Source organism: Leuresthes tenuis, unplaced genomic scaffold, assembly GCF_036924035.1.
Source record: "Leuresthes tenuis unplaced genomic scaffold, fLeuTen1.0.hap1 SCAF_9, whole genome shotgun sequence".
Taxonomy (NCBI): Eukaryota; Metazoa; Chordata; class Actinopteri; order Atheriniformes; family Atherinopsidae; genus Leuresthes; species Leuresthes tenuis.
In genome coordinates this window covers 28,923,624-28,943,855 of record NW_027325363.1, presented here as the reverse complement: position 1 = coordinate 28,943,855, position 20,232 = coordinate 28,923,624, and the positions used below count along the sequence as shown (strand labels likewise).

Genomic DNA, 20,232 nt, shown 5'->3' with positions numbered 1-20,232 from the left:
CTCCCGCTTTTGATGATGAATTGTCCGGCATTCTTACCTTTTCTAACACATTTTTCAGCAATTATTGTCGGTCATTCACACCTTTCTCATCAGCTTTTTGCAAATTATGATCTGACATTCACACCTACTTGCAGCCGAAAACCTCGGCTTCCGCTTTTGATGGTGTATATTTTGGCATTCGAACCTTTTCTTACCCGCTTTTTACAAACCATGGTCGGACTTTCACACCTTCTTTTAGCCGAACAACTCCGCTCCTGCTATTGATTGTGTAGAGTCGGGTAATTTAACCTTTTCTTACCCGCTTTTTACCAACTATGGTCGGACATTCACACCTTCTTACAGCGAAACACCTCCGCTCCCTCTTTTGATTGTGTATGTTCGGGCATTCGAACCTTTTCTTACCCGCCTTTTACAAACTATGGTCGGACATTCAAACCTTCTTGTGGCCGAACACATCCACTTCTGCTTTTGATGATGTATAGTTGGGCATTCATACCTTTTCTTACCCATTTTTCAGTAATTATTGGTGGACATTCAGACCTTCTTGCAGCTGAATACCTCCGCTCCCGCTTTTGATGGTGTATAGTCGGGCTTTGGAGGCTTTTCTTCAACGGTGTTTACAAATTATGGTTGGAAATTCAGACCTTGCAGCCTAAAATCTCCGCTCCCTCTTTTGATCATACATTGTCGGGCATTCGCACCTTGTCTTACCCGCGTTTTACAAACTACGGTCGGACATTCAAACCTTCTTATGGCGGAACACCTCCGCTGCCTCTTTTGATGGTGTATGTTCGGGCATTTGAACCTTTTCTTACCCGCTTTTTACAAACTATGGTCGGACATTCAAACCTTCTTGCAGCTGAACACCTCCTCTCCCACTTATTATCATGTGCGGTTGGATATTCGAAAATTTTTTTTCATGTTTTCTCGCAATTATTGATGGACATTCAGACCTTCTTGCAGCTGAACACCTCCGCTCCCTATTTTGATGGTGTATATTTTGGCATTCGAACCTTTTCTTACCCGCTTTTTACAAACCATGGTCGGACTTTCACACCTTTTAGTAGCCAAACAACTCCGCTCCCGCTATTGATTGTGTACAGTCGGGTATTTTAACCTTTTCTTACCCGCTTTTTACCAATTATGGTCGGACATTCACACCTTCTTTCAGCGGAACACCTCCGCTCCCTGTTTTGATAATTTATGGTCTGGCAATACTACCTTTTCTTACCCGTTTTTAGGTGATTATGGCTGGACATTCACAGCTTCTTGCAGCCGAACACCTCTTCTCCCGCTTTTGATGATGAATGGTCCGGCATTCTTACCTTTTCTAACACATTTTTCAGCAATTATTGTCGGTCATTCACACCTTTCTCATCAGCTTTTTGCAAATTATGATCTGACATTCACACCTACTTGCAGCCGAACACCTCGGCTTCCGCTTTTGATGGTGTATATTTTGGCATTCGAACCTTTTCTTACCCGCTTTTTACAAACCATGGTCGGACTTTCACACCTTCTTTTAGCCGAATAACTCCGCTCCCGCTATTGATTGTGTAGAGTCGGGTATTTTAACCTTTTCTTACCCGCTTTTTACCAACTATGGTCGGACATTCACACCTTCTTACAGCGGAACACCTCCGCTCCCTCTTTTGATGGTGTATGTTCTGGCATTCGAACCTTTTCTTACCGACTTTTTACAAACTATGCTCGGACATTCACACCTTCTTGCAGCGAAACACCTCCGCTCCCTCTTTTGATTGTGTATGTTCGGGCATTCAAACCTTTTCTTACCCGCCTTTTACAAACTATGGTCTGACATTCAAACCTTCTTGTGGCCGAACACATCCACTTCTGCTTTTTATGATGTATAGTTGGGCATTCACACCTTTTCTTACCCATTTTTCAGTAATTATTGGTGGACATTCAGACCTTCTTGCAGCTGAACACCTCTGCTCCCGCTTTTGATGGTGTATAGTCGGGCTTTCGAGGCTTTTCTTCAACGGTGTTTACAAATTATTGTTGGAAATTCAGACCTTGCAGCCGAACACCTCCGCTCCCTCTTTTGATCATACATTGTCGGGCATTCGCACCTTGTCTTACCCGCGTTTTACAAACCATGGTCGGACTTTCACACCTTCTTGTAGCCGAACAACTCCGCTCCCGCTATTGATTGTGTACAGTCGGGTATTTTAACCTTTTCTTACCCGCTTTTTACCAATTATGGTCGGACATTCACACCGCCTTACAGCGGAACACCTCCGCTCCCTCTTTTGATGGTGTATGTTCGGGCATTCGAACTTTTTCTTACCCACTTTTTACAAACTATGGTCGGACATTCAAACCTTCTTGTAGCAGAACACATCCACTTCTTCTTTTGATGATGTATGGTTGGGCATTCGCACCTTTTCTTACCCATTTTTCAGGAATTATGGGTGGACATTCACACCTACTTGCAGTCGAACAGCTCTGCTCCCACTTTTGATTGTTTGGTTGGATATTCGAACCTTTTCTTAACTGCTTTTTACAAACTTTGGTCGGACATTCACACCTTCTTGCAGCCGAACACCTCCGCTTCCGCTTTTGATGGTATATATTCGGGCATTCGAACCTTTTCTTACCCGCTTTTTACCAACTATGGTCGGACATTCGCATCATCTTACAGCGGAATACCTCCGCTCCCTCTTTTGATGGTGTATGTTCGGGCATTCGCACCTTTTCTTACCTGCTTTTTACAAACTTTGGACGGACGTTCACACCTTCTTGCAGCCGAACACCTCCGCTTCCGCTTTTGATGGTATATATTCGGGCATTCGAACCTTTTTTTACCCGCTTTTTACCAACTATGGTCGGACATTCGCACCATCTTACAGCGGAACACCTCTACTCCCGCTTTTGATGATGAATGGTCTGGCATTCTTACCTTTTCTAACACATTTTTCAGCAATTATTGTCGGTCATTCACACCGTCATTGGAGACGTCCTTTGAGTGAAGGAATATATTTCCCCATTCCAAGTCTGAGAATGGGAAACAGTAGTGAAAAAATATGCGCGCCTACTTTATTGGCTGTGTCGCTCACTCCAGAGCAATTCGATTTTTTTAATGTTTGTGGTGCTCGCCCTCACATTTCCTTGGCCAAACCTACACACTGGCATTGACAAGGTGTGGGAGAGTTTGTTGCTACATGTCAGAAAGAAACAGATTGGACCGTTTCACCTGCTGATCCAAATTTGATGTTTTCTGAACGATTGTCAGCATACAAAAAAACATTTTTGAGTACAATGCATTGTCAAAGAACTGTGGAATTAATTCCTACCACAGAATCACATTTTTCAGCAACTTTTGTTGGTCATTCACACCTTTCTCATCAGCTTTTTGCAAATTATGATCTGACATTCACACCTACTTGCAGCCGAACACCTCGGCTTCCGCTTTTGATGGTGTATATTTTGGCATTCGAACCTTTTCTTACCCGCTTTTTACAAACCATGGTCGGACTTTCACACCTTCTTTTAGCCGAACAACTCCGCTCCCGCTATTGATTGTGTAGAGTCGGGTATTTTAACCTTTTCTTACCGGCTTTTTACCAACTATGGTCGGACATTCACACCTTCAACATGCCCTTCAATGTCCACAATTTTGGCGTCACGAACAGGATCCCTCGACTGGTGTCTCTGGACCGGACCGCAGTGCATGGCCAGCCTGGACTGAAGTAGCTGTTCCAGCCTCATACCTCCAAGGCCTTTTCTGAGAGAGAGGACTGGCAGGTCCTTTTCCTGAATACCAGCGCTCGGATCATTTTTTAAATATGATAGTCTGAGACGATAGGACTGCTTTTTAGTTTTTATTTGAATAAAAGAGGGTTTCCCGGTTGTGTCATTAGTGAGACAGAGATTTCATGGGTAAGTGAAACTTTTGAAGCAGTCCGAAGAAGTGTGAAGTACTCCGAAGAAGTGTGAGTACAGATTAAAGGTCCTCATTGGAGACGTCCTTTGAGTGAAGGAATATATTTCCCCATTCCAAGTCTGAGAATGGGAAACAGTAGGTCTCAGACTTTTGACCCTACCGGGGGACCTAAGTATGTTGAAATGAAAAAGAAATATGGTCCAGAGGTTTTCCACCTGAAGGTTCTTTTAGTATGTTAGAAATAAGAAAATTAGAAGAAAAGTTTTGCAAATATGAGAAAGAGATGAAGCAAAAAAAAGAAAATTAAGTTTAAATAAGAAGTAAGAAAGGTATAGAATGTTGGAAAAAATAAAGTGTATTAAGAGAAAGACAGGAAAATGTTAAACAAATGCCATGACGGAATGATGATAATAATTTAGTATGTGGACGAAAACATAATTCAGCTCTGATTAAGACTGAATCTTCTTTTAAACCACCACCATATTCCACTGATAACACTTTTTCTCCTTCTGCACCTCTTTACCCCACCCTGAGCGCTCTCGCTGTGCCGGATCCAGACCTGGACTCCTGCCCTCCACAACGCCTGCAACAACAACAGCCAGCCCTGCCACAAGCCTCTGGCTCTCGGGAAGAAGGGACTTCTTCCATCCTCCCTCGGGAAGAAATTCCATCATTCTCACAACATCAGTTACATAGGTCTGATGATGAGGAAAAGGAAGACGTTTGGTTCTCCAGCGTACCTGCCCAAGAACTTTTAACGCAAGTGACAAAAATCCTTTACCCACAATCTGGACTTCAGAGATCTAAACGTGAGAAAAAACAAAACCAGATTCAAACCATGCCTATGGTTAAAGTTGCAGTTCCCACTGGACCATTACTGGTTTATCGACCCTGGACTGAGACTGACATCATGGAAGCATAACAATGCTTACCAGATCCAGAGATTTCTGGACCCCATTTTGCTGACGAGTTGCGAGATTTCTGCGCACAATTCTGCCCGACCGGGGTTGAATTGCGTCGCATATTGGCAAAAAAGTTCAAACTGACCGACCTCTGCAAAATAGAGGCCAGTATGCTACAACTGGATTTGCGACCTACCAACAGTGAACGAGGACATAATGATAACGCTCAATATGAAGCAGCCATCCAAAGACTGTGTCAAGCCATCACCACTCAATTTCCAACCAAAATCAATATGTCCCACATTTACACCTGCAAACAGAAACCCGGTGAAGGGACTGATGATTTTGTACACCGCATCCTTGAGGAAGTCAGCAAGCACAGCGGTCATCAGAGACCAAGGGATTTGGGTAATGAATCAGGACCATGGGAGAGTATTGCATGCAATGCAATAATTAAAGGCCTCATGCCAGATGTCGCCACTGAAGTAAAGAACATTTACGTGGGATGGTGTGAGGGTCCTCGTTTGGCTGACGTTCGCCGATATGCTCGCCATGCTCATAACCAAGTTGAGACGCGTAAGACAACCAAAAGGGACAAGTGTGAAAAGGAGCTGCATTTGGCAGCCATGACCATGTATTACGCAGTTGGTGTAAACAGAGGACGAGGCCGAAGTTGAAGACGTGGACGTGTGGGAGAGGAGGTCGAAATGGGCCACGCCAGAGCTATGATCCGAATATTTGTTTTTACTGTGGCTGTGTCCACAGCTGAAAAGTGATGAAATTGGGCAAAAGGCTGACTGAGGGTGGGAGGCAGGTTCTGGACGTCACGCGGCAGCGGAGCCTCCACTAATGGGTGATAGCACAAACACACTCACACATTTTTCCTGCTCTGTGTAGTGAAGAAACGCTTGCCGACTGTGATTCACGTAGTAAAGTTTTGTATGCTAGTTCCGTCCTAGAGCAAAGATATTTCTCTCAGAATATAGGAACTTATGTTCATCAGTAGTGACGTCAGGGGAGGTTGATTGTCCTCCAAAGTTAAGTGGAAACCATGTTTACTCTATGTCTGCATCAGGCCAGGTTGTGAAGGAGAAAATGACATCGCCCATTGCGTGTGTCACTCCCGATGGGCTCTCCTTCAAACACTCATTTTTGTTATCAGAGTTGTGTCCCATTAACCTGATGGGCTGTGATCTCATGTGTAAATTAGGCATTATTTTAACTTCTACACCAGAGGGTGTTAACGTTATGTTACAGCCTGACAAAGTTTTTACAGCAGTGCAGTTTGATTCATCTGCACTTACATATGCTTATGAGTGGAAACTTCCCAGCTCTCCTTTTTCACAACAACTAGTGGAAGAAGCAAAAGCGTTAGTTTCACCCCTTTCTGATTTCATGCAACCTGCTGATTTGCACTGAACATCACACATTTCTTTGGGGCCTGACAATGACTATGAGAAGAAGTGAAAAAATATGTGCGCCTACTTTATTGGCTGTGTCGCTCACTCCAGAGCAATTCGATTTTTTTAATGTTTGTGGTACTCGCCCTCACATTTCCTTGGCCAAACCTACACACTGGCATTGACAAGGTGTGGGAGAGTTTGTTGCTACATGTCAGAAAGAAACGGATTGGACCGTTTCACCTGCTGATCCAAATTTGATGTTTTCTGAACGATTGTCAGCATACAAAAAAACATTTTTGAGTACAATGCATTGTCAAAGAACTGTGGAATTAATTCCTACCACAGAATCACATTTTGAAGCATGTTTTTAATCTGAAAAAGATTTGTCTTCGATACCCATGTTGGCTGAAGTGCCCAATGATCTTTGGGCGAAGAGCAAATATGATGTGGGGTTGTTTATTGTTGAAACTAGATTAGAAATAGATAAATATGAAGGACAAAGCAGTTTGAACTTGGTTTGAGAGAAGGAATTAATTTTATTGCAAAATCCGAATTCATGCATAACTCGTCAAATAGATAGTGAAGTGTCGTTCGTGAGCGATTCGTTCGATATGAACAAATTTTTTATATGACTCGGGAGTAACGAGTTGTCTCAGTGAGTGATTCGTTCATTTTCATGCAGTACCCTTCCTCACCACATGGCAGGCGGCAGCTTCATAAGCTCAGTCAGCAGGACAGGAAACAGTATTGATTCGTTCATGACTCAACTCCTCGACTGACGGGTCCTCGCACAGGAAACAGTATTGATTAGTTTACGACTCAACTCCTTGGGTCTTCGTTCATTTGTCACGTTTTAAATTCTACGTTTCATTTGACAGGCTGAAGAGCAGTAGGCACAACAGTTCGTTCACAAACCGCATCGTTAATCTCATAGACTATTCTACCATCAACAACTTGGAAACCACAATCGACTCTCTAGATGCAGAAAAAGCATTTAATGGAGGGAACTGGAAATTTTTATTCGCAGCATAAAACAAATTCGGGTTTGGGTCACACTTCATCAACTGGATAAGGATATTATATAGCTCCCCAAATGCAAGTGTCAGGACAAATGATCAAACTTCTCCAAGCTTCAGTCTGCAGAGAGGTACAAGACAGGGTTGCTCACTTTCTCCCTCACTTTTTGCTATTTTCATCAAACCTTTAGCAGCTGCTATCAGACAAGATAGAAATATTAAAGGCATCCAACCCCAAAATATTGAGCATAAAATAAGTCTTTATGCTGATGATGTATTATTTTTCCTTCAGAACTCAGAGACGTCTCTCACTCACACGATCACACTCATAAATAAATTCTCGGCACTTTCTGACTACTCTATCAAATGGTCTAAGACCACAGTTCTGCCCATTAACTGTAGGGTCCAGAATATACCTGCGATCACTTTACAGTCAGGAAATATTAGATATTTAGGCATAAACATTTCCTCCAGGCTCCCAGAGCTAACAAAGCTAAATTATGTGCAATTATTAAAGAGAGTAGAGGACGATCTCTCTCGTTGGAAGTCCTTACCTATATCACTTATGGGGAGAGTTACAACCATTAAAATGATGATACTACCAAAAGTTAACTATTTGTTCTCAATGATCCCCATAAAACCATTTGCTACTTGGTTTAAGTCACTAGATTCATGCATCTCCAAATTTCTGTGGAAAAACAAACCACCACGTATTAGTTTAAAAACCCTACAGAAGACCAAGGACAGTGGTGGATTAGATTTACCTAATTTTCAGCACTATTCCTTAGCCAATAGGTTACAATATATATCAAAATGGTTTAAACCTTGTTGTTGTCACAGTTCCCAGAGACGTTGTAATCGTTGAGGATTCTATATTCACCCCCTCATTAGAGGCACGTGTTGCAGATTGATGACACTGAATCTTCTTCTCTGTTCATTGCTGGCATCATTCCCAGCATCGTAAGTGTTCGTGGCATTGTTAGCCTCTTCTTCTGGATCTTGATATCGAGCATCCTTTTGTATTTCTGGTTTGTAAGTCCTCTCTCTTCGTTCACCGGAGTCTTCGTCTCTTTGTCCTTGAGTTTGGTGATTTTTTCTTCTTTTGATGCCTTGACACAGTGTGACAGGTGATACCACGTGGGAGATCCTTTAACTTGGACTGCTGTCCCTGTGCTGCGAAATGGCTGTGCTGCTCAAATGGTCTCTCCTTCATCATATACACAGTTATTTATACATCACCTTCCACCATGAAGCGTTGTCCCTTTTTGTTTCTCTCTTTGTTCTTAAAATGCTGTTATGCATGTCTAAACCAATCCATTAAACTAGATCATTTTGGCAGTAAAGCGATCTACAATGTGCTTGGTCGCAAAGCTGCTCATCTGTGGTAAACAGCTCTTCAAAAAGGCATTCTTCAATTGATTTCACTAATTTTATGTAATAATTTTGTGATTTCCTACAAAACTACACTTCTTCTCCCATCTGTCTGAGTATTTAATATTGTCTGGGTCCCGTTAAAACATGTATTTTTCCCATCTAATTCCTTGTTTGCTTTAAAACAAGTATTCCCCATTTTCTATCCCTTCAGTAGCCAACCAGTTTGTATGGAGTACACTGGAGCAACTTGACTGATCAGTAAAACACTGCTTTTGTTGTCACCGCAAGGCTTCCCCCGTCGGTTGTTTCACTGAGACACTACTGAGTAACTACAACTCAACACAGTTTATACACATAACATTCATATACATACTAACAAACAAACAAACAATAATTTATCGCAATTTTCTCATCTCTGTTTGAACGTACACCCAGGTAAATATTCCTGTAGTCTTCTCATACCGACTATGGACCCATTCATTGTTTAACTTCACTGTTTTGCAAATCCTAATTGAATATTACACATTGACATTGAACTTTACTGGATAAGCAGGTCTTCATTGCATTCAGCAGCCTATATGTGAGCATCTATGTGTAAGCTGTTCTTCTTTGCATTTATCAGCAGCAAGCAATTCTTCACTGCACATGCATATGTAAATAGTAAAACAATTCCAATGTGTTAGCGAAACCTTCTATATCACAGTGGTTTCTAAGATCTATTTTAAGTTCTTTGCCATCAGTGAGATGACATAGTTTACAAAGCCCTTATTTACAAAATACCCTTAGATCCTATTTCGGTGAATTTGACATCTGCCTTGCATGTAACAGATTAGCGGTTTAGCAGTTTAAATTTAGTTTGAGTGAAGGAATTCATTTTATAGCAAAATCCAAAATCGTGAAGAACTCATGGAAGTAAGCTTATTCTCGGATTCTTGAAACTTTAGATTTGCTCTTTCTTTTACTGCAAAGTACAACGTTGAGCAGCACTAATGAGTTGTTTCTATTTTTGGCAGGCTTTACCTTTGCGGATGAAGCCCTTTCTGTCTGTGCAAAAGAAATTTTGTTACTGTGCAGAGTGACTTCTCTGAGTAGAGTCGCCTTACTTGTTGCGACTGTGCCGATGTTCGAAGCTGGAGTGCAAAGTTGTTGCTTGAATGGTGCTCGCTGGAGCGTGCGGTAGTGTAAAGTTATACCATTTAAAAGGGCTGAAGAGTGCTCAGTGCAGCGGGTGGGCGGAGGTGCAAAGTGACACTATGGCCATAAAAAGAACACCGCTACAAGTGCGCATTGTGCCAGGAAGGGCCCTCGAACGTGAACCAGTGGACAGTTATCGCTTCTCGGCCTTTTGGCTAAGATCAAGTGTAGTATCTGTACTTATCAGTTTAATGTCTGATGTGTCCTCTATGCAAGGACTACATATTAAATGGATTTGTATCAATAGGAGTTGAAAAAGGAGCTTGCTCCGTTCACTCCAAGCATCGACTTGGTACTGCAGTGCCGCTGGGAACGGTGCGCTCTCCTCTGCTCTTGTGAAAAAGCAAACAGCGGTGCAGGATGGAAGTTTCTTTTAATCTGCTGAGAAAAGAGAGTGAATGCGAAGCAGACTTTAACACGGCTCTGGGAGCGAGCCGTGTGCGGGCTAACCGGGAGAATTGCTTGAAAGAAATGCGACACCGAATGAGCGGTCAGAACAAAGCCTCAATACGGTGTTCCTGTGGTGTTTTTATAAAAAAAAAGGTGTGAATGCTCCATAGAAAACTAAAAGGTGGAGCGGAAGTGTTCGGCTGCAAGAAGGTGTGAATGTCCGACTATATTTGGTGAAAAGCAGGTGAAGCAAGGTCTGAAGGCCAACCTTACATCATCAAAAGCGAGATCAAAGGTTTTTGGCTGCAAGAAGGCCATAGTTTGCCAAAAGCGGGTAAGGTGCGAATGACCGACTAAATATCAACAAAAGTGGGGGCGGAGGTCTTCGGATGCAAGTGGGTGTGAATATCCCACCATACAAGTATGGTGGAGAGGAAGCTGTGAATGGCCGACCATAGTTTGCAAAAAGCGGGTGAGAAAAGGTGCGAATGTCCAACCATACATGATCAAAACAGGGAGCGGAGGTGTTTGGCTGCGACAAGGTGTGAATGTCCACCCATAATTAATGAAAAGCGGGCAACAAGTAGGTTCGAATGCCCAACCATACATCATCAAAAGCAGGAGTGGATGTGTTCGGCTACAAGAAGGTTTGAATGTCCGAGCATAGGTTGTAAAAAGCGGGTAAGAAAAGGTTCGAATGCCCGAACATACACCATCAAAAGAGGGAGCGGAGGTGTTCCGCTGTAAGACGGTGTGAATGTCCGACCATATTTGGTAAAAAGTGGGTATGAAAAGGTTCGAATGCCCAAATTCGGCTGCAAAAAACTGTGTTCGGCTGCAAAAAGGTGTGAATGTTTGACTAAAGTTTGTAAAAAGCGGGTAAGACAAGGTGCGAATGCCTGACAATGTATGATCAAAAGCGGAAGAAGAGGTGTTCAGCTGCAAGAAGGTCTAAATGTCCATCATTAATTGCTAGAAAACATGAAAGAAAATTTTCGAAAATCAATCCGCACATGATCATAAGTGGGAGAGGAGGTGTTCAGCTGCAAGAAGGTGTGAATGTCCTACCATAATTGCTGAAAAATGTGTTAGAAACGGTAAGAATGCCGGACCATACATCATCAAAAGCTAGAGAGGTGGTGTTCGGTTGCAAGTAGGTGTGAGTGTCTGACTAAAGTTGAAATATATTAACAAAAGCGGGAGGAGAGGTCTTCGGATGAGTGGTTGAGAATTTTCAACTATAATCTATAAAATGCGGTGAAAAAAAAGGTGTGATAGAAACCTAAAAGGTGGAGCGGAAGTGTTCGGCTGCAAGAAGGTGTGAATGTCCGTCTATAGTTGGTGAAAAGCAGGAAAAGCAAGGTCTTATTGCCCAATCTTACATCATCAAAAGCGAGATCAGAGGTGTTTGGCTGCAAGAAAACGGGTAAGGTGTGAATGACCGACTAAATATCAACAAAAGTGGGGGCGGAGGTCTTCGGATGCAAGTGGGTGTGAATATCCCACCATACAAGTATGGTGGAGAGGAAGCTGTGAATGGCCGACCATAGTTTGCAAAAAGCGGGTGAGAAAAGGTGCGAATGTCCAACCATACATGATCAAAACAGGGAGCGGAGGTGTTTGGCTGCGACAAGGTGTGAATGTCCACCCATAATTAATGAAAAGCGGGCAACAAGTAGGTTCGAATGCCCAAACATACATCAACAAAAGCAGGAGTGGATGTGTTTGGCTACAAGAAGGTTTGAATGTCCGAGCATAGTTTGTAAAAAGCGGGTAAGAAAAGGTGCGAATGCCCGACAATGGATGATCAAAAGAGGGAGTGGAGGTTTTCGGCTACAAGAAGGTATGAATGTCCGACCATAGTTTGTAAAAAGCGGGTAAGAAAAGGTGCGAATGCCCGAACATACACCATCAAAAGAGGGAGCGGAGGTGTTTCGCTGTAAGATGGTGCGAATGTCCGACCGGTAAAAAGCGGGTAAGAAAAGGTTCGAATGCCCGAATATATACCATCAAAAGCGGAAGCGGAGGTATTCGGCTGCAAGAAGGTGTGAACGTCCGACCAAAGTTTGTAAAAAGCAGTTAAGAAAAGGTTCGAATATCCAACCAAACATAATCAAAAGTGGGAGGAGAGCTGTTCGACTGCAAGTAGGTGTGAATGTCCACCCATAATTCCTGAAAAATGGGTAAGAAAAGGTGCGAATATCCAACCATACATCATCAAAAGAAGAAATGGATGTGTTCTGCTACAAGAAGGTTTGAATGTCCGAACATAGTTTGTAAAAAGTGGGTAAGAAAAAGTTCGAATGCCCGAACATACACCATCAAAAGAGGGAGCGGAGGTGTTCCGCTGTAAGACGGTGTGAATGTCCGAGCATAATTGGTAAAAAGCGGGTAAGAAAAGGTTAAAATACCCGACTCTACACAATCAATAGCGGGAGCGGAGTTGTTCGGCTAAAAGAAGGTGTGAAAGTCCGACCATGGTTTGTAAAAAGCGGGTAAGAAAAGGTTCGAATGCCAAAATATACACCATCAAAAGCGGAATCCGAGGTGTTCGGCTGCAAGTAGGTGTGAATGTCAGATCATAATTTGCAAAAAGCTGATGAGAAAGGTGTGAAAGACCGACAATAATTGCTGAAAAATGTGTTAGAAAAGGTAAGAATGCCGGACCATTCATCATCAAAAGCGGGAGAAGAGGTGTTCCGCTGTAAGATGGTGTGAATGTCCGACCATAGTTGGTAAAAAGCGGGTAAGAAAAGGTTCGAATGCCCGAATATACACCATCAAAAGCGGAAGCGGAGGTGTTCGGCTGCAAGAAGGTGTCAACGTCCGACCAAAGTTTGTAAAAAGCAGGTAAAAAAAGGTGCGAATGCCCGAACATACACCATCAAAAGAGGGAGCGGAGGTGTTCCGCTTTAAGATGGTGTGAATGTCCGACCATAGTTGGTAAAAAGCGGGTAAGAAAAGGTTCGAATGCCCGAATATATACCATCAAAAGCGGAAGCGGAGGTGTTCAGCTGCAAGAAGGTGTGAACGTCCGACCAAAGTTTGTAAAAAGCAGTTAAGAAAAGGTTCGAATATCCAACCAAACATAATCAAAAGTGGGAGCAGAGCTGTTCGACTGCAAGTAGGTTTGAATGTCCACCCATAATTCCTGAAAAATGGGTAAGAAAAGGTGCGAATGCCCAACCATACATCATCAAAAGAAGAAGTGGTGGTGTTCTGCTACAAGAAGGTTTGAATGTCCGACCATAGTTTGTAAAAAGTGGGTAAGAAAAAGTTTGAATGCCCGAACATACACCATCAAAAGAGGGAGCGGAGGTGTTCCGCTGTAAGACGGTGTGAATGTCCGACCATAATTGGTAAAAAGCGGGTAAGAAAAGGTTAAAATACCCGACTGTACACAATCAATAGCGGGAGCGGAGTTGTTCGGCTACAAGAAGGTGTGAAAGTCCGACCATGGTTTGTAAAACGCGGGTAAGACAAGGTGCGAATGCCCGACAATGTATGATCAAAAGAGGGAGCGGAGGTGTTCGGCTGCAAGGTCTGAATTTCCAACCATAATTTGTAAACAATGTTGAAGAAAAGCCTCGAAAGCCCGACTATACACCATCAAAAGCGGGAGCAGAGGTGTTCAGCTGCAAGAAGGTCTGAATGTCCATCAATAATTACTGAAAAATGGGTAAGAAAAGGTGTGAATGCCCAACTATACATCATCAAAAGCAGAAGTGGATGTGTTCGGCCATAAGAAGGTTTGAATGTCCGACCATAGTTTGTAAAAGGCGGGTAAGAAAAGGTTCGAATGCCCGAACATACACAATCAAAAGAGGGAGTGGAGGTGTTTCGCTGCAAGAAGGTGTGAATGTCCGAGCATAGTTTGTAAAAAGTGGGTAAGAAAAGGTTCGAATGCCAGAACATACACCATCAAAAGAGGGAGCGGAGGTGTTCCGCTGTAAGAAGGTGTGAATGTCCGACCATAGTTTGTAAAAAGCGGGTAAGAAAAGGTTAAAATACCCGACTCTACACAATCAATAGCGAGAGCGGAGTTGTTCGGCTAAAAGAAGGTGTGAAAGTCCGACCATGGTTTGTAAAAAGCGGGTAAGAAAAGGTTCGAATGCCAAAATATACACCATCAAAAGCGGAAGCCGAGGTGTTCGGCTGCAAGTACGTGTGAATGTCAGATCATAATTTGCAAAAAGCTGATGAGAAAGGTGTGAATGACCGACAATAATTGCTGAAAAATGTGTTAGAAAAGGTAAGAATGCCGGACCATTCATCATCAAAAGCGGGAGAAGAGGTGTTCGGCTGCAAGAAGCTGTGAATGTCCAGCCATAATTACTGAAAAACGGGTAAGAAAAGGTAGTATTGCCAGACCATAAATGATCAAAACAGGGAGCGGAGGTGTTCCGCTGAAAGAAGGTGTGAATGTCCGACCATAATTGGTAAAAAGCGGGTAAGAAAAGGTTAAAATACCCGACTGTACACAACCAATAGCGGTAGCGGAGTTGTTTGGCTACTAAAAGGTGTGAAAGTCCGACCATGGTTTGTAAAAAGCGGGTAAGAAAAGGTGTGAATGCCGGACAATGTATGATCAAAAGAGGAAACAGAGGTTTTCGGCTGCAAGAAGGTCTAAATGTCCAACCGTAATTTGTAAAAACCGGGGAAGAAAAGGCTCGGAAGCCCGACTATACACCATCAAAAGCGGGTGCAGAGGGGTTCAGCTGCAAGAAGGTCTGAATGTCCATCAATAATTGCTAGAAAACATGAAAATTTTTTTTCGAATATCCAACCGCACATGATCATAAGTGGGAGAGGAGGTGTTCAGCTGCAACAAGGTGTGAATGTCCACCCATAATTCCTCAAAAATGGGTAAAAAAAAAAGGTGCGAATGCCCAACATACATCATCAAAAGCAGGACTGGATGTGTTCGGCTACAAGAAGGTTTGAATGTCCGAGCATAGTTTGTAAAAAGCGGGTAAGAAAAGGTTCGAATGCCCGAACATACACCATCAAAAGAGGGAGCGGAGGTGTTCCGCCATAAGAAGGTGTGAATGTCCGACCGTAGTTGGTAAAAAGCGGGTAAGAAAAGGTTAAAATACCCGACTGTACACAATCAATAGCGGGAAGGGATGTGTTCGGCTACAAGAAGGTGTGAAAGTCCGACCATGTTTTGTAAAAAGCGTTTAAGAAAAGGTGCGAATGCCCGACAATGTATGATCAAAAGAGGGAGCGGAGGTTTTCGGCTGCAAGAAGGTCTGAATGTCCAACCATAATTTGTAAAAACCGGGGAAGAAAAGGCTCGAAAGCCCGACTATACACCATCAAAAGCGGGAGCAGAGGTGTTAAGCTGGAAGAAGGTCTCAATGTCCATCAATAATTGCTAAAAAACATGAAAGAAAATTTTCGAATATCAAACCGCACATGATCATATGCGAGAGAGGAGGTGTTCAGCTGCAAGAAGGTGTGAATGTCCACCCATAATTCCTGAAAAATGGGTAAAAAAAGGTACGAATGCCCAACCATACATCATCAAAAGCCGGTGTGAATGTCAGATCATAATTTGCAAAAACCTGATGAGAAATGGTGAGAATGCCTGACTATACACCATCAAATGCGGGAGCGGAGGTGTTCGGCTGTGAGTAGGTGTGAATGTCCGACCATACTTGCTGAAAAATATGACAAAGCAGTTTTCACTTGGTTCTAGTGAAGGAATTCATTTTATATCAAAATCCGAAATTGTGTAGAACTCGTTGAAATAAGTTTATTCTTTGATTCCTAAAGGTTTAATGTTGTTCTTTGGTATACTGCAAAGTAATACTTTCTATTTTGTTGAAACCGATTCAGACATAGATGAATATGAAGGACAAAGCAGTTTTAACTTGGTTTGAGTGAAGGAATTCATTTTATATCAAAATCCGAAATTGTGTAGAACTTGTCAATCGACGCTTATTCTCGGATTCCTGAAAAGGTTTAGAGTTGTTCTTTCCTATCCTGCAAAGTACAACGTTCTTTTTTTGTTTAAAGCTATTTAGACATGGATAAATATGAAGGACAAAGCAGTTCCTTCTGTGGGTACAGTAGCTCCCGGAATATGGTGACTGCAGGCCCTGAGCCTGGTGGACATAAGGCCCTCCTGCCCTGTGTTGGGTCCCAGGTTGCGGGGATGCCTATTGCAGCCAGTCTCTGGCTGCCCTCTCCGGGGTGGGAGGGACCAGGCGGATGAATTAATTATTCTGCTAGTTTATATATTTTAAACATAAACAATAAACATTTATAAAACTTCCCTTGGCAAGGCAAATCTGTTTGGCATAAAAGGTATGCAGACTACAATTCTGCTGCCATAATGCACAACTCTGGATTTTGATATAAAATGAATTCCTTCACTCAAACCAAGTTAAAACTGCTTTGTCCTTCATATTTATCCATGTCATAATAGCTTTAAAGAAAAAAAGAACGTTGTACTTTGCAGGATAGGAAATAACAACACTAAACCTTTAGGAATCCGAGAATAATCTTATTTTCACGAGTTCTACACAATTTCGGATTTTGATATAAAATGAATTCCTTCACTCAAACCAAGTTAAAACTGCTTTGTCCTTCATATTTATCCATGTCTAAATAGCTTTAAACAAAAAAAGAACGTTGTGCTTTGCAGGATAGGAAAGAACAACTCTAAACCTTTTCAGGAATCCGAGAATATGCGTCGATTGACGAGTTCTACACAATTTCGGATTTTGATATAAAATTAATTCCTTCACTCAAACCAAGTTAAAACTGCTTTGTCCTTCATATTTATCCATGTCTGAATAGGTTTCAACAAAAAAGAAAGTATTACTTTGCAGTATACCAAAGAACAACACTAAACCTTTAGGAATCCGAGAATAAGCTTCTTGTCACCAGTTCTACACAATTTCGGATTTTGATATAAAATGAATTCCTTCACTCAAACCAAGTTAAAACTGCTTTGTCCTTCATATTTACCCATGTCTAAATAGCTTTAAACAAAAAAGAACGTAGTACTTTGCAAGATAGGAAAGAACAACACAAATTTTTTTCATGAATCCGATAATAAGCTTCTTTTCACGAGTTCTACACAATTCCGGATTTTGATATAAAATGAATTCCTTCACTCAAACCAAGTTAAAACTGCTTTGTCCTTAATATTTATCCATGTCTGAATAGGTTTCAACAAAAAAGAAAGTATTACTTTGCAGTATAGGAAAGAACAACACTAAACCTTTAGTAATCCGAGAATAAGCTTCTTTTCACTAGTTCTACACAATTTAGGATTTTGATATAAAATGAATTCCTTCACTCAAACCCAGTTAAAACTGCTTTGTCCTTCATATTTATCCATGTCTGAATCGGTTTCAACAAAATAGAAAGTATTACTTTGCAGTATACCAAAGAACAACACTAAACTTTTAGGAATCCGAGAATAAACTTATTTCCACGAGTTCTACACAATTTCGGATTTTGATATAAAATTAATTCCTTCACTCAAACTAAGTGAAAACTGCTTTGTCATATTTTTCAGCAAGTATGGTTGGACATTCACACCTACTCACAGCTGAACACCTCCGCTCCCGCATTTGATGGTGTATAGTCGGGCATTCTCACCATTTCTCATCAGGTTTTTAAATTATGATCTGACATTCACACCTGCTTTTGATGTTGTATGGTTGGGCATTCGCACCTTTTTTTATCCATTTTTCAGGAATTATGGGTGGACATTCACACCTTCTTGCAGCTGAACACCTCCTCTCCCGCATATGATTGTGTGCGGTTTGATATTCAAAAAATTTTCTTTCATGTTTTCTAGCAATTATTGATGGACATTGAGACCTTCTTGCAGCTGAACACCTCTGCTCCCGCTTTTGATGGTGTATAGTCGGGCTTTCGAGCCTTTTCTTCCCCGGTTTTTACAAATTATGGTTGGACATTTAGACCTTCTTGCAGCCGAAAACCTCCGTTCCCTCTTTTGATCATACATTGTCCGGCATTCGCACCTTTTCTTACCCGCTTTTTGCAAACCATGGTCGGACTTTCACACCTTTTAGTAGCCAAACAACTCCGCTCCCGCTATTGATTGTGTACAGTCGGGTATTTTAACGTTTTCTTACCCGCTTTTTACCAATTATGGTCGGACATTCACACCTTCTTACAGCGGAACACCTCCGCTCCCTGTTTTGATCATTTATGGTCTGGCAATACTACCTTTTCTTACCCATTTTTGAGTAATTATGGCTGGACATTCACAGCTTCTTGCAGCCGAACACCTCTTCTCCTGCTTTTGATGATGAATGGTCCGGCATTCTTACCTTTTCTAACACATTTTTCAGCAATTATTGTCGGTCATTCACACCTTTCTCATCAGCTTTTTGCAAATTATGATCTGACATTCACACCTACTTGCAGCTGAACACCTCAGCTTCCGCTTTTGATGGTGTATATTTTGGCATTCGAACCTTTTCTTACCCGGTTTTTACAAACCATGGTCGGACTTTCACACCTTCTTTTAGCCGAACAACTCCGCTCCCGCTATTGATTGTGTAGAGTCGGGTATTTTAACCTTTTCTTACCCGCTTTTTACCAACTATGGTCGGACATTCACACCTTCTTGCAGCGAAACACCTCCGCTCCCTCTTTTGATTGTGTATGTTCGGTCATTCGAACCTTTTCTTACCCGCCTTTTACAAACTATGGTCGGACATTCAAACCTTCTTGTGGCCGAACACTTCCACTTCTGCTTTTGATGATGTATAGTTGGGCATTCACACCTTTTCTTACCCATTTTTCAGTAATTATTGGTGGACATTCAGACCTTCTTGCAGCTGAACACCTCCGCTCCCGCTTTTGATGGTGTATAGTCGGGCTTTCGAGGCTTTTCTTCAACGGTGTTTACAAATTATGGTTGGAAATTCAGACCTTGCAGCCGAACAACTCCGCTCCCTCTTTTGATCATACATTGTCGGGTATTCGCACCTTGTCTTACCCGCGTTTTACAAACCATGGTCGGACTTTCACACCTTCTTGTAGCCGAACAACTCCGCTCCCGCTATTGATTGTGTACAGTCGGGTTTTTTAACCTTTTCTTACCCGCTTTTTACCAACTATGGTCGGACATTCGCAGCATCTTACAGCGGAACACCTCCGCTCCCTCTTTTGATGGTGTATGTTCGGGCATTCGAAGTTTTTCTTACCCACTTTTTACAAACTATGGTCGGACATTCAAACCTTCTTGTAGCAGAACACATCCACTTCTTCTTTTGATGATGTATGGTTGGGCATTCGCACCTTTTGTTACCCATTTTTCAGGAATTATTGGTGGACATTCACACCTACTTGCAGTCGAACAGCTCTGCTCCCACTTTTGATTATGTTTGGTTGGATATTCGAACCTTTTCTTAACTGCTTTTTACAAACTTTGGTCGGATGTTCACACCTTCTTGCAGCCGAACACCTCCGCTTCCTCTTTTGATGGTATATATTCGGGCATTCGCACCTTTTCTTACCCGCTTTTTACAAACTATGGTCGGACATTCAAACCTTGTAGCCGAAAACCTCCACTCCCTCTTTTGATCATACTTTGTCGGGCATTCGCACCTTTTCTTACCCGCTTTTTACAAACTATGCTCGGACATTCAAACCTTCTTGTAGCCAAACACATCCACTCCTGCTTTTGTTGATGTATGGTTGGGCATTCGAACCTACTTGTTGCCCGCTTTTCATTAATTATGGGTGGACATTCACACCTTGTCGCAGCCAAACACTTCCGCTCCCTGTTTTGATCATGTATGGTTGGACATTCGCACCTTTTCTCACCCGCTTTTTGCAAACTATGGTCGGTCATTCACAGCTTCCTCTCCACCATACTTGTATGGTGGGATATTCACACCCACTTGCATCCGAAGATCTCCGCCCCCACTTTTGTTGATATTTAGTCGGTCATTCACACCTTACCCGTTTTCTTGCCGCCAAACACCTCTGATCTCACTTTTGATGATGTAAGATTGGGCATTCAGACCTTGCTTTTCCTGCTTTTCACC

At 42.2% G+C, this 20,232-nt stretch overlaps 1 non-coding gene across 1 annotated transcript; it reads left to right on the top strand.

Annotated features, from left to right (window-relative positions):
* Positions 1-9,931: 9,931 nt before the first annotated feature.
* Positions 9,932-10,122, top strand: LOC140314917 (U2 spliceosomal RNA). The gene has a single exon (XR_011917243.1). It is a non-coding gene; the product is annotated as a U2 spliceosomal RNA (small nuclear RNA).
* The last annotated feature ends 10,110 nt before the right edge of the window (positions 10,123-20,232 follow it).